This window comes from Cryptomeria japonica, chromosome 1 (assembly GCF_030272615.1).
Source record: "Cryptomeria japonica chromosome 1, Sugi_1.0, whole genome shotgun sequence".
NCBI lineage: Eukaryota > Viridiplantae > Streptophyta > Pinopsida > Cupressales > Cupressaceae > Cryptomeria > Cryptomeria japonica.
The window spans coordinates 698,616,103-698,630,145 of NC_081405.1; the positions used below are offsets into that span (position 1 = coordinate 698,616,103).

Consider the following 14,043-nt stretch of genomic DNA (forward strand, 5'->3'; position numbering starts at 1 on the left):
TGCCACGACTGTTAACAAAAAAACTCTAAAATTCCACACAGCCGACATAAAACAGGTATTAAAAAAACCTTTGAGAGCTAGATAAATATATAGTGAATAAGTTGAAATATAAAATAGCTCTACAAATAAAAATAAATGAAATTTTAGTGAGAAAAATTGAAATATAAATTATAAATAAAATAACAAGTAATACTTTTTGAAATAACTATGTAGTTAAATATATAGTTAATAATATGTAGCAATATAAAATAGTTTTTGAAATAAAAATAAAGTCAATATTAGTGAAGAAAATAGTTTTTAAGATTAAATAAAATAGTATCTAAACGTTAGATATCTTAAATATATTTTAATACATAGTATATGTAAGTTGATCTTTGTGTACTTCATAAATAAAATAGTAAGTCACATGTAAATATATAATTTTTACTATATTTTTCAATATAAAATTAAAACAATATTAGAATATTAGTTTGATATTATAATAAAGTGATTGTGTAACTTCTATTTTTTTAGACTACTATCATCTTTAGTATGTAACTACTTTCTGTTTTTAGCATATGATCGATAATATAATGTAATGCCCTCAATCTTAGAAAGCATGTCATTTTCTCTCAATCTCATTCATCAGTTTTTACCAACAATGGTATAGTTGTTCCTTGCATGTGCGCCCATTGTGCTTTTCTCAAAATGTGGACTCCCCTTTTTTGTTTTTACTTTTGTTTGGTGTTGTTTCTCTAGTAACTTTTGTTCCTCCCCTTGGTTATGGAGAGTGTGCTTTAATGTCAAAATGATGGCTAAGGTTCCATATGTTTCATGTTATGGTCGTTTGCAAGCTGTTTGGTCCATTTGCCTTAGAAATATACCAAATTTTTGGGTTTCAAAGTTTCTTATAATGACATAGATTTCCCTTGATCCCCAACTCACAATGCTTCCCTTTGTATTGTTTCTTGGAGTCAGAGTTTCAGGCTTGTCCTTTTGTTTGCTTCATTGACTAAATTCCTTGGTATTCTCAATCCTCAATTCATGATCCCTTTCATCAATATGTCTTTCGAAATTAGAGATGTGGTAATGCTTTTAATTTCATACTTTAGGTAGGTGTTGTGATATATGCTCGATCCCCCGACTTTGATGTTATGAGGTATGCTTGATCCACCTTCCCTCAAGTAGATGTTAAGAAATCCTTGACTCTCAACTCTTGATCCTTTTTGCAATGTTATTCTCTAGAGCCGGACTTTCAGCCATCTGACATGATTTCCTTGGTATGCCGAACTGCGACACCTTGCACTATATTATTTTTCAGGTTTATGGGTTTGGATTTACCCTCACATACATTGAGGTGAGAGTTACATGATATCCCTGATCCTTGACTCCTGATGCTTTGCCTTATATATATCCTTTCTGAGAATTGTTTCTATACTTCTTTTGTGATCAAGGCTCCATTCTTCCTTTCGAAGGTTTCCTTTTGGGCATGAATCATGGTGTATCCTTGACTCCCATACTTTGACACTACACACTAAGTTATCTTTTGTGCTTCCAAAAGTTGTGTGGGAAAATTCCATATTTTTCTAACTCCTTGATAGGTTGACAAGTAAATGTCGGAGGTTCTTAAGGTCATGGAACCTCGGAAGTCCTAGCAACATCCTAATCAACAATCTCTAGCAAACTCCTCGATGATTTGCATTGCTCATTTGTTTCTGCTGCACCACTTTGTTGTGAATTGAGAAATATGTACCAAGAGTATTGTCATGACCCTGCCAAGTACCAGATCACAGCTTCAATAAAATACTAGATTGCAGCCCTTATGAATGTTGTGCTAGGCAATTAGGGGTTGATAAAAGTTGCAGCAATTCGTAGAATAAAAGAATTTAATTAAAATTAAATTAAGAGTTCAAGGACAGTGAATTAAATAATAATTTACCAAGGGCAGCGACTGTTAGAAAAAGCTTTTGACTCTTTCAAGGATTGGATATAAAAGGGAAATCATTTCTTGAAGAGAAGACACAAAATGCATCCATCAATTTTTCAATCCAGCAAGAAAGCAATCATCAATCATCAATAACTAATCATCAATTTGGAAAATATAAAGTGGATTGCAAGTAAATATTGCAGCCAAAAAGGATGAAACTCCTCCAAGGTTAATTTGAGAGATCTAAACACGTAAAACCTTCTTTCTTATTATCAAGTTTTTAATGATAAATCTGAATCTTGACTCCAAGGAGAAATTAATAGTTTTAAGGACGAAACTCTTTAAATTCTCTTAGCAAGTTAAGGACAAAACGTTAATCTTGTCAATGCTGAGTTAGGGACAAAAACTTGCCCGATTCAGGCGAATATGAAAGCATTTCCAAAGTAAACATACAAGAGGAAATCATCACAGTTTGAAGGACAATTATAGCAGAAAACTAACATAAGTTCTATTTTCAAAAGTATTCATAGAATTATAAAGTTGAATATTATAAGAAAATTTCATCATTTTAGAAAGTTATATTTATAATTATAATGCAATTATCATTCCAAGTTAGAATTATCGTCTTAGGGAAAAAATAGAAATGTTCTTTGTTTGCTCCATAAGAGGTGGCTTAAATTTATTCTTGGAAATTGAAGTTTCCAAGTTGAGAGCTCTTTTCATCGCTTCTTGCAAACTACAGATCAAAAGATTTTACTGAATTCTTGAGAGGTTCAATCAGCCCTTCTTTGAACAAGATAATGAACCTTCTTTCTATGACATCAAGAACCATTATTGCCAATCTTTGAAATTTTGCTATATAGCTTTCTACATCCTCTTCTTGCTTCAGTTGAGGAAGCTCTCTAAAATGAACCTTGGGAGACCATCCCATTACCACCATTCATGTGCTACTCCTTCCAAATGGAGGGTAACATATTTGATCGCATCTCCCTCAAACATAGGATTAAGAGAGAAACAGTTGTCCAACTTCTATATCCATGCATGAGCCATACACTTGTCTGAGCCAGCGAAGGTGGGCATTGTCAGCTTACTCAACCAATGCTGCAAATCTTGATGAGTGAAGTTTGTGTTTCTCTCCCTCGGTTGATTTCTCATTTTCAAATTACAAAAATCTTGCAGAGCATGGCTGAATGAAATTAATCTAGTTGTAGAACTGATCACCATTCTATTGTGGTTATTATTGTCTTTCAACTGATGTACTCTCTTCATCTAGCTGAATTTGATTAACTTTGGAAGTATTCAAGTTTTGGGATGTTTGCGTCATTTGATTCAACAAATTTGTCACTCTTGCTGGATCTTGTATGATGGCATTGAGCGGTAAATTGATTCTTTCTCCTTCATTAGGATTTCTCTTTTCTCCTTTTGCCATATCAATATTCTCTATTTCAAACTCTGCTAAAGGAAACTCTATGTCTGAATTCAAAGGATCAAGAGACCGAGTTCTCCTCCTTTCCCTTTTGTAGTATTTGAATTCTTTGTCATTGGGACATGTGGTTTGATGCTTTGCATTAAATGGTTAGCTTGTATATAGGCTATGCCACTATAGAATGCAAACTTTTGGATTAAATTTTGTGTTTTTTTCATTTGACAAATCATTTTGAATTAAATGTCAAATGAAAAACACACAATTTAATCCAAAAGTCTGCATTCTATAATTCATGGACTCTGGAAAACTCATACCATCTATTTATAGGCACACTTTTTGATCAATAAGATTTTGATGTGGGCAAGGTGTGAACATACAATGATTTCGGACACTAAACTTTTGGCAGCAAGATGCACAGATCTAAATGAATGCATTGTTGGAAATTTAGGTGATTTTTGATGTTGTGGCAGCTCTAGGCTTACAATATTAAAATCGTTGATAGGTCTTCTAATATTTCTGGCAGTAAGCTGCACAATAAATTACAAACAAAATGCTAGTTTAATGAACTGCATGACTGAATCTAAATAATGGGAATATAATATTATTTTTGATGCAACAACAGCTATAACAACCTGTGATGTTGCAATTTAATCCTCTCAAAAGGTGTGGGAAAGCACACCAAGCAAAAGGTAATTAGAATTGCTGATGAATCTCTGTGTGATTACTGAACTGGAATCACCAATTGAGAATTTGAGAGTTTCTGTTCCCAAATTCGAAAAGACCTCAAAGGTTTTTGTCCTTGGATCTTGCAACCCGAAGGGGTTTCACCCTTGGATTGGTTTTCAAACATAACTGCACTGCAAATGAGAAAGTTGATAATATCAAGTTTATTGACCTCCTTTGAGTTTTTCCCCTTATTTTCTAGATCAATTGAGGAGTAATTAAATATTAATTATTTCTTTTCTAGTAATGCCCCTCCACTATTTTATTTTAAAGTTTGCAACTCCTTTCCTAATTTTAGATTATAACCTATTGTGTGTTGCACACACTCCTCGTCTTTGATAGGGACCCCCCCTCCCTTTGTTCGCCTCATCGAGGTCCTGCTATAATTTCTGTCCATCTGAGAGAGAGAGAGAGAGCTTAAAGCCGGAGCATGATAGGAGCCAGACAAAGGCATGCCCGTAGACTTAAACCTGGAAATTTGAACGTCACCATAGGGAAAGAGCCTTCAAAGTCGAAGCTGAGATTTAAATTCTGAAACCTCCCCAAATTCTGGAAAGCGTCTTGGAGGTCAGGTATAGGGTAAAGGGAAACTTTGGTGTTTGCTACCTGAGAGAGGAATGGGTCGCTTATCTTTAGTACCCAAGTTTTGCCTTAGAATATTTGTTAGCCAATGTCTAAAACATAACTTCAAAATTTGTTATTTTGATAGCAATAGGATAAAAAACATTTTTGCTCCCAACGTGCTTGCAAACACCAAAATTAATACCCGAATTCATCCTTTAGGCATTTTAAAGGTCAGATTTTAAGTAAAGCGACTTCAAAACTCGGTGTTTTTGCAACTAAAGACAAAATGTTTTGTTTCCAAAATGATTGAAAATACTGAAGAAAGGCACCAAATTTTGTTTGAAACATTTTAAGAAGCCAAAGTTTAAAACGTAAGTTAAAAAGGTCGGCTTTTTTTAACAAGGTGAAGTTGAATGTTTTTTTTTGGTTTTTGACCCTCCTTAGGTCTATAAGAATGCCGAATTTCATTATAAGACGTTTGAAAGCCCAAAGTTTGAATATTAACATAAAATTGACCTTTTCAAATTGACATAACACTTCTTTCATTCAAATGCCGATAAAAGTATCGAGGTTCCTTTTTTAAAACATTGAAACAGTCAAATTCTCAAAAATGGAAGCCAAAGTTCGGCATTTAAGACCAAGGTGAAATAAAATATTTTTTCTTCCAATGATTTTGCAAATGCCGAAAATAAACCTGAACTCCATATTATGCGAAGTCGTAGTTTTAAAAGGAATATAAGCAAGTTCGGCTTTAACAAGCGAGTGGAGTGAAAGCATTGTGTTTTTCGATCCTTCTAGGCCGATATAAGCCCTGAACCTCTTGCAAAGTCATAAGAAAGTTTAAAACATCTAAAAAAAAGTTTGGCATTTTCTATCAAAAGGAAACAATGTGTTTTTCCTTCGATCTCCCAGCACCGAACTTGTTTGAGGAGTTTTTTTAGAGATTCGTGGTTTTCTTTTAAATTGTGTTTTAAAGGTGTTGTGTCCAAACATACCGCCTAGGCCTAAAATCGAAATTGCTCAAGAATGCAGGGAAGGGGGAATTAGACAGCATGAGGGTGTTGCTAGAAAACACCCCAACATCCAAAATGTAGGGAAGGAAGAGGTCAAAAACAAGCTCAAAAGGGGAATCATTGTAGAGGTTAACGTCATTCATTCAGGGGCATTGCCAAAAGAGGAGAAACAAAACAAAAAAACTTTTTGAGGAAATTGAAGCTTATTCAAAATGCACTGAAAGGGAAAATCGCACCATTGGAAAGGATGTTGTAGAGGAAAAATGTAGCATCCCACCACCTATGGCATTCCAAAAATGCAAAACAGAATCAAAATGCTTTAGCAAATATCATGTTTTTAGCAGGGAGTAAACAAACCAGCACATCAATACTCACAGTTATGTTTTTCTGGCCTATGGCAAAGCAATTTAAAGTTTGCGTTTGAATCAATGATGAAATGCTGCAATCAAACCTGAGGTTTAGAAGTCAGCACGTGTGGTCTACATATTTTAGAAATTTTATTCAAAACTAACCCAGGTTAAACCCTAGGTTAAACACAAACACAGTTAGCCACTGAAAATAAAACCAAAGATCACCTTACCGACACAAATTCGGGATTGGCATAAAAAACTTGCCAGAAATTAGGGCTTGTTCCCAAAACACTTGCCAACTTTGAACTTTTCACTAGATTTTGTCAAATTTGGGTTTTTGCACCATAATGTATATCAAACTTTGTTTCAGAATTTTGCTGAAGTCTTGAAATATATTGAAAGCTAGAAACTAGTAATTGTTGCTTGTGGAAACTATCAATAAAACGCTTGAAACTGCCTCTATCCTTTTGTGGAATTTAAATTTGGAATGTTTTCGTCATTTTGCTAACGCTTGTATGCTAATGCCGTCTTTGGCAAAACTAACCCCCTATTTTTTAGTCCTCGAAATCCATTGTAATTCGTGTTCTTTTGTGTAGGGTAAATGCCTCCTAGGGCAGCCAGCTCTTCCAAGGCACCCGAAATACCAAGTACATCCCATACGTCTAAAGCAGAGAATCCCTGCAAGCTAGATAAAATGAAGTATGAATACCAAGGAGTGTTGCAGGAGTCTAAAATTCTAAGTAAGTGGGAGAATGTGGGGGATACAAATTTTGGGCACATTGGTATCGAGTAATTCAAGGATAGGATACATGGCCCAAATCCAACCTGGAGGGCATAGATGATGGTACAAAGTGGGATAGTTCAAGCTGCTGGTTTTTTGTAGGCTATCCAAAATTATGAATTGATTGTGGATTGCGCCAGGCACTACAAACCATTAGAAAGGGTAGTCCTCGTCAATGAGATGGTAATAGCTGATTTTTACACCCTAGATTCTCACATAAGTCTTTGGCATCCCCATCCATTGGGATACGATAGCCGTGCACATGGAGGAGGCTCAAGACTTGTATGATCAAAACCCAACCAAGTGCAAAAATAAAATGAATGATAATTGGTTCAGGGAAAATAGGCCTCACAGCTCCAAGATCCTGAAAAAGATCTACAAGAGTGAGTTAAATGAAGAGTATGGGGATATGGTCACCCCCCTCAGCCGGATTATGGGATTATCCCACCCGAAGTTGTTCGAGGAATGGATGTTCTGCTATACAGAGGAGATCTTTGGGGGCAAGCTCATGTTAGAATAGGCCCAGATAATCAGTGATAACATCCATGAGCAGCTGGTGCTCTTATCAGAGAAGATGTTCACCATGTCTTCTTATGTGGTGTAAATGCTAGCTCGACATTCCAGACTTATGGGGCTGATTCACCTTGGCGAGATCAGAAACGAGGAGAGCCAAATGAAGGTACATGAATGCTACCCCCAATTGCACTATCACAACATTGGCCAAAGGGAAAGGAATAACACAACATATGCAGTGGGCCAGTATGAGAGGGTGAATGATGCCTTCACCATGCGGATGGTCAGAATAATGCAAGAGGGACTACAACAAAGGTTGTTTGAATAGGCAATAGCTTTGGTGAAGCAATATGGGCCTGGTTCATACAATTTCCTAGATTCTCATACTTGAGAATTTATGGATTTGAGGGTTCATTGTATAGACTACCTAAGTACCCCACAGACAAACGAGTCCTCCTAGAGGTGACCATATAGGCAAGTGCAGAGGGGAAGATCCTTAGAGAGAAGAAAGTCATAGGGGTGTCATTTCCAATAGGCATTGGGGATAGAGATGTGTATGTGAAAACCGCTGCCCAAGTAGATCAATCAGCAGAAGAACTAGCAGCCTATGGTTTACAGGAGCACACCATTTGGAAGAGCTTTGATCCTATTAGGCTAGGACGAAAGGCTTACGGTAGACATTTTAGGCACACGACAAACATAGAGGACTATTGCACTAGTTGCAGTGATGACTTTGAGGTCCAGAAAAGGGAGTTTTCTCCATTGAGCTTAAATCAGATAAGAATATATCAATATGCCCGAGTCCTTGACCAGATGGACGATGATGGAGATTGCTTACAACATCGTATTTATGATTTTTTAAAGGATCTCCCACCGGCCTTAATCAATTGGTCGCAAGATCCTATCTCTAGTTTGGAGGTGATAATGAGGGAGCCAAAAGGGTACATTGATGCTTGGATACACCAACAGACTGAAAAAGCTAGTGTGTGAAGGTATAAAGTTTACCTATAATTTGATGGAAGGCCTTGAGTCACAATCCTTTGAAAGTGAAGAAGCATAAGTTTGTAGAACAAGGGGATGAAGAGAACAAAGATAGTGAAGAAGAGCCCTAGAGGAAAAAGAAGAAGAAAAGGGCCAACAAAGAGCCGAAGGCATCCAGGAAGTCTAGAAGGAAGAACTCGTCACCTGAGGCTCCTTGCAAGAAACTAAAGATAAGGCGGCCCTCTACTACAACCACCTCTCAAGAGGACTCCATTGTTGCAGGAGATGCAACTGACATAGAGCACCTACCCACTCCTCCCATGCTGCAAATGGAATTAGTCTTTGCAATGCCAACCTAGAGGAGCTGAATTTCCAAAAGCAGCCGATACAAATTATTGATTTAGAGGATCCTGCAAATGAAACTGAGGAATTAGAAATCTTGCTTGTAGTGTCGGATGCTGATGAGGAGGACTTAGACAGAGGTACAAAACAACATGAAAACAAGGTATATCAGCAGCCACTTAGTGAACTGGAGAAAGCTCGACTAGAGGAAAAGAGCAAGATACTGTTGAGCATAGTTTTAAAACTCGTGGACTCACCACGGACTCACGAGTCCATGGGAGCCACGAGTCGACTCGCCAAGGACTTGCAAGGTGAGTCCATATGAAAGACTCGTGAGTCCTTTGCAAGGACTCACGCAAGTCTTTTGCATGGACTCGCGAGTCTTTTAGATGGACTCGCACAACCCAGAAAAAAAGTCATGCAAGCTTTAAATTTGAGTTTTAAAATTTTTTTTTTGCCTTCATTTGGCATAACTGAGGGAGTGAAAAATAAAAGAAAAATAATACCCGACGCCTTTATAAAATAATAAAAGTATTTTTGGCCTCGCCCCCTTGACCCCAACGTGGGGGCGCTACCCCCAAACCCTCATCAAAAAATATAGGGGGAAACTGCGCCGATGGAAGTAGGGAAAATTTAACCTCTGAGTCTGATTAGGCTCCATATAACAGCATAATTAGCATTGAAAAAATCTTGGTATTATACATTTTAGAGTTGAAAGTTTGAAACTATGAGTATGTGACATGTGTAATGTTTCAATTATGGCTCTTATGCTCTCTAAATGCATTAATTTCTTTATTTTTTTTGTAAAACTACAGTTTTTCGTTTTGCTGAGTCCTTGCCGAGTCTTTCACGAGTCTTTCACGAGTCCGAGTCCGAGTCCAAATTTTTGGTTTGCCGAGTCTGAGATTTTCAACTATGCTGTTGAGGAACAACCTCTTTCTATGGATGGACAGGGGAATGTGAATATTGGGTCAGTTGTAGCTTCTAAAGAGCAGAGGAAGGAAATCATAGTCACTTCTAGCTAACTTGCACGTCCTGTATGGTTGCAAACCAAGATAGAGAAGAAAACGATAGTAAGGGTACCTCTAAGTCTTGATGACTTATTTGCCAGAGTAGGACAACCTCAAACCAAGGAGAGGAAGAAGTCTAGGACCTACTCAAGATTCGAGAATAACCAGAGATGCACAACAAAATAGGATTGTGCATGTTGTTGTTCCTCCATTGGGCAAGTCAGCTGAAGATGTGACTCTCGTTGATTACAAAATTTTATTAGTAGAGATGGGGAAAGCAACCAAGGAGCAAGAGGATGAAGAATTTTGGGGCTCCTTCGAGGCAATATTGAGAAGACTGAATAAAGAAACAAAGGAGAAAGAGATGTATAAAGCCTGGGCTGAACAAGACGAGGAATACATCAATCACTTACTTAGGCCATTACAACAGGAAGAAGAGTCGTATGTCCCTCCTATCATATTTGGATAAAGATCAACGCTCGAGTTTGAAAAGTTAAGAGTTGTGCTAAGGCAACCAAAACATGGTTCAAGAAACTAATTGCAAAGGGAAATGATGTGCTCAAGGAGTTGATGATGCTACAAAAGGGGATGGACCGAAATCTCTAGTTGATAGAAAATCTCAAAGACCATTATGACAGTATCGCCAAATCAATCAATGTGGCACTTCCTCTTCTAATTGCTTTGGTTAAAACCTTCACTAAAATTCCCACTGGCAGGCAGGTCATAGAGCCGCATGAATTCAACGCCATCATGGAATGGTTTCAAACTTTCAAGCACTATCATTCAAGAGGGATGTTATTGTCACTATCAATCACGACTAGGAATTGAGCGAGGATGCCATTGAATATGTCAAGGAGAGTTGCTCCTTCTAGAGAAAATGATTGGTGATAAGAACCCATAGATGAACATTGACAATTTGAGAATCCTTGGAAAAGTTGGCTCTGGGACGACGAGGGCCCATTTTTCGTGAGCGAAATGAAAATTGCCAGCAGACTATGTTGCAATGAGCCAATATGAATCCAACACGCTAGATTGGAACAGAGAAATCGTGAAGGTGGACAACAAAATTGAGGCCAATAAATTTTGGTTCAATAGCATCCTTGTACCCTTCGATCAAGAGCTGATAGTAGTCCACCTAAAATTCCAGAAATACATACAAGAAGAGTGGGCAGCGGGCCGAGACATTTGGAAAAACTATGTGGATGGTGATAAAGATTTTATATTGTAAAGGAAATATCTATTTTGGGCCAAAAAAAAAAGGTAAAACACAATGCCCAAAAATAGTTATTTCTGCAACTAAAAAGTTACCTTGTTTTGTCTTGAGCTCTATGCAGTTCACTTTTTGAAGGAAATCAATTGTTGGTAGTTGCAGAATTAGTTGGGATGTGAAATGTATCCTTAGCTAGGTATGGGGCATGTTTTTGGGAATGAATCTGGGCCATTTAATGGATTGAATCTTTGCCATTCATCCAGTTTTCAAAATCTATAAAAGAGATCTAGCTCTCTCCCATTTTTGTAAGAAGCTTAAGGATTGTTGTAGAAACTTTGTCAAAGCTTAAGGATTGTTGCAGAAACTTTGTCAAAATTAATACAGAAACTGTTTGCAGAATGGTCTATGTATGATTTCATGTGAGTGCATGGTTCTCCTTCTTCCCATTTGTTTATTTTTGTTAATATGGAATGGTTTTTGAGTTAGTATCTGATAAAAGTCTTTTGTTTATACCATTCGGAATTAGCTGAGTGTTATTTCCTGTGCATGGTTAGGTTGAACATGTATGAATCTTAGTTCTATCATTGGATGTTTTATTGGAATGCTATATATCTTTTAGAATTGAATGTATGCATCTTAGTGGTTTGAAAATCTGTTTTAATCCCTTGAAGATTGCACTAGCCTTTGCTGAGTTGTGTCAAAAATTGTCCAAGCAAGGCTTGGTTTTTAAAGACTGTCTATTGACTTAAAAATTGTTTCATCTAGGATAGATTAATCTCTTTAACCCTTCCTTTTGCTATTTATTTTCAAAATCTGTTATAAAAGTATCTAACACAGCATCATGAACATTGAATATTTGATGGTGGTAAGGCCTATGAAGTTGTAAAGCTGCTTGTAAAACCTGTTCTGAAAGTCTATCCTCAAAGAAGACATAAGTCCCTTTCGTGATTACCAGCAAATCACATGCACCCTGAGTTATCCTTAGCAAGTCAAGACCTGATGACATGAACCTTGAGGTTATCTCCCATGATCAACCCGAGTAGCATTGGAGATTTCCTTATTCAAGAGAGGGTAGGATACATTCAACATTCTATTATGCATTGATTGAAAGTGCAAGCTTTCGCGATCAACATAACCCCCATCCCAAACGATAGAGAAATAGTAAAATATGTCTAGGATTTACATATGGCCTTATTGCTAAGTTACTCATTTGGGTTTGGAGGTTCAGTTTGTGAATTTGGGCAATTTTTTTTCGGGGCTGGGTTCGTGCATACAAAAATATATAAAAATAAAAAATATGTACATATTTGCAGCAGTAATTACATTAAAAATACACCACTATACTAATAGTCAAATACAGTAGCAAAATACACCATCATATTAATAGTCAAATATTAGTCAAACTTGACTGTCATGATATATATTGAAGTTTAAAAATAATAATGTCAAGTGGCAACAATCAGCCATCATTGGTCAAACATCATATGGGTCATCAAAAATATCATCCTCCTTCATATTAGATGATCTATATTGTGGTAAATTAGAAGAACCACAAAAGTGCCATTGGTAGTGGCAATGACACTAGCATTAGCATTGGCACTAAGACTCATGCTCACTAGGTGACTCATAGTCATCATCAACTCCAAGTGCAGCAAGGTGGGAAATGGAAGCATCCGACTCAATACGCTTTGGCTAAATATCCCACTTCTTTGTGTGTAAGGAGCTGGAATTTTGAATGCACAAACAAGTCGTCTGCCTTTTCTAAGTGTAGTCTATTGTGCTCTATTGAGTGGATGAAGGAGTATGTGCTCCAATTCCTCTCAGATGAAGATGAACTAGCAACCTATAAAGACAAAATTAGAGATTTAAGAGTTACAAATAAATTTAAAATATAAATAAAGCTTAATTGATAAAAGATAAGATTTTTTTTTTAAATAAAACTTGCGATGAATATTTTGATCGTAAGAGGTAGGTGCGGGTATGATTCTCCATGGAAGTACCATGAACTATGAGCATCAATTTATATACTTGTTTCAAAGAGCATCAAGACCACAATCATTTGTGGTTGCAAAACCCTTGAACTAAACGCTCACTACATCCCACCGATCACCAAAGAGTTTGTGAAGTTCTGCCTTGTATCCTTGAGCAACTTCAGGACCTCTATATGGGGGAACTCATGTGCCAACAATATTGAGCTGAGAACTATAATATTTAAGACTCAATAAAAAGGCAAGATGATGCACAAAGTGGTCATTTTGTTCCATCTCTCTACCATTATTTGGTGTGGCTCTTTGAAGGCTTTTTCTTTGGGATCTTCCTCTTTTGCATTTATGATGACTTTCATTTTCTCAATCACTAAGTCGATGACATCATATACCTCACCCAAGAAAGGCTTATCCATGTCAGTATAACGGAATCATGCTCAATATAGGTTTAGTGAAATTGAGGAGATACTCAACATGATCCCACCAAATGTCATCTAGGATCATTTGCTTAACCTTTGCTGCCCTTGTAGTGCTAAATTGTCTCCATATGGACCAAGTTGGGCTGATTACCATGTTAGATAGTGCCTTATGAACCTTCAGAAGTTGCCTCAACACAATTGTGTTGGAGGCAAAATGGGTCTTAGCAAACTAATCAAAACAAGAAAATAAATTTACAAAAATTAAAATTAAAATAAAATTAAAAAGTTTATTCTAAAGAAAAACAAATTTATTATTTAACTTACCTTCAGCAGTTCCAATCGTGAAAATTGTCTAAATGTGCCTTGTGACATATGGTGGTCGGTGATGAACATTTGGATCTCTTTGGCCTCAACATACACTTGTTTGATCTATTCAATTTTGTTGCCAATTTTATGTAGCATTAGGTTGAGGGAGTGGACATCACAAGGTATCCAAAAAATGTATTCTTAATGCTCCTCAACCAACAACCCAACAACCACAACCCAACAACCCTACAGTTTTTGGCATTGTTTTTATAACATGCACAACATTTTGAGGGCCCACTTCTTTAATGGACTGGCAAAGAATGTTAGCAATAAATTCACCATCCTTCAACTTTTCTTCACAGTCTACCGCTTTCAAAAACGTTGCCCCTTCAGGGGACACTGCAATATCATTGATCAATGGGTGATTTTTGTATCTTTCAAAAACATTGCCTCTATTTCGACCCATGAATCCTTTATGGGCTTCAAGGAAGGAGTCATATACATATATCACCTC

At 36.8% G+C, this 14,043-nt stretch overlaps 1 protein-coding gene across 1 annotated transcript in view; it reads left to right on the forward strand.

Moving 5' to 3' along the window:
- The window catches only part of LOC131044647 (uridine kinase-like protein 3), a 96,275-nt gene that overhangs the window by 19,884 nt on the left and 62,348 nt on the right, over positions 1–14,043 (forward strand). The window lies entirely within an intron of this gene.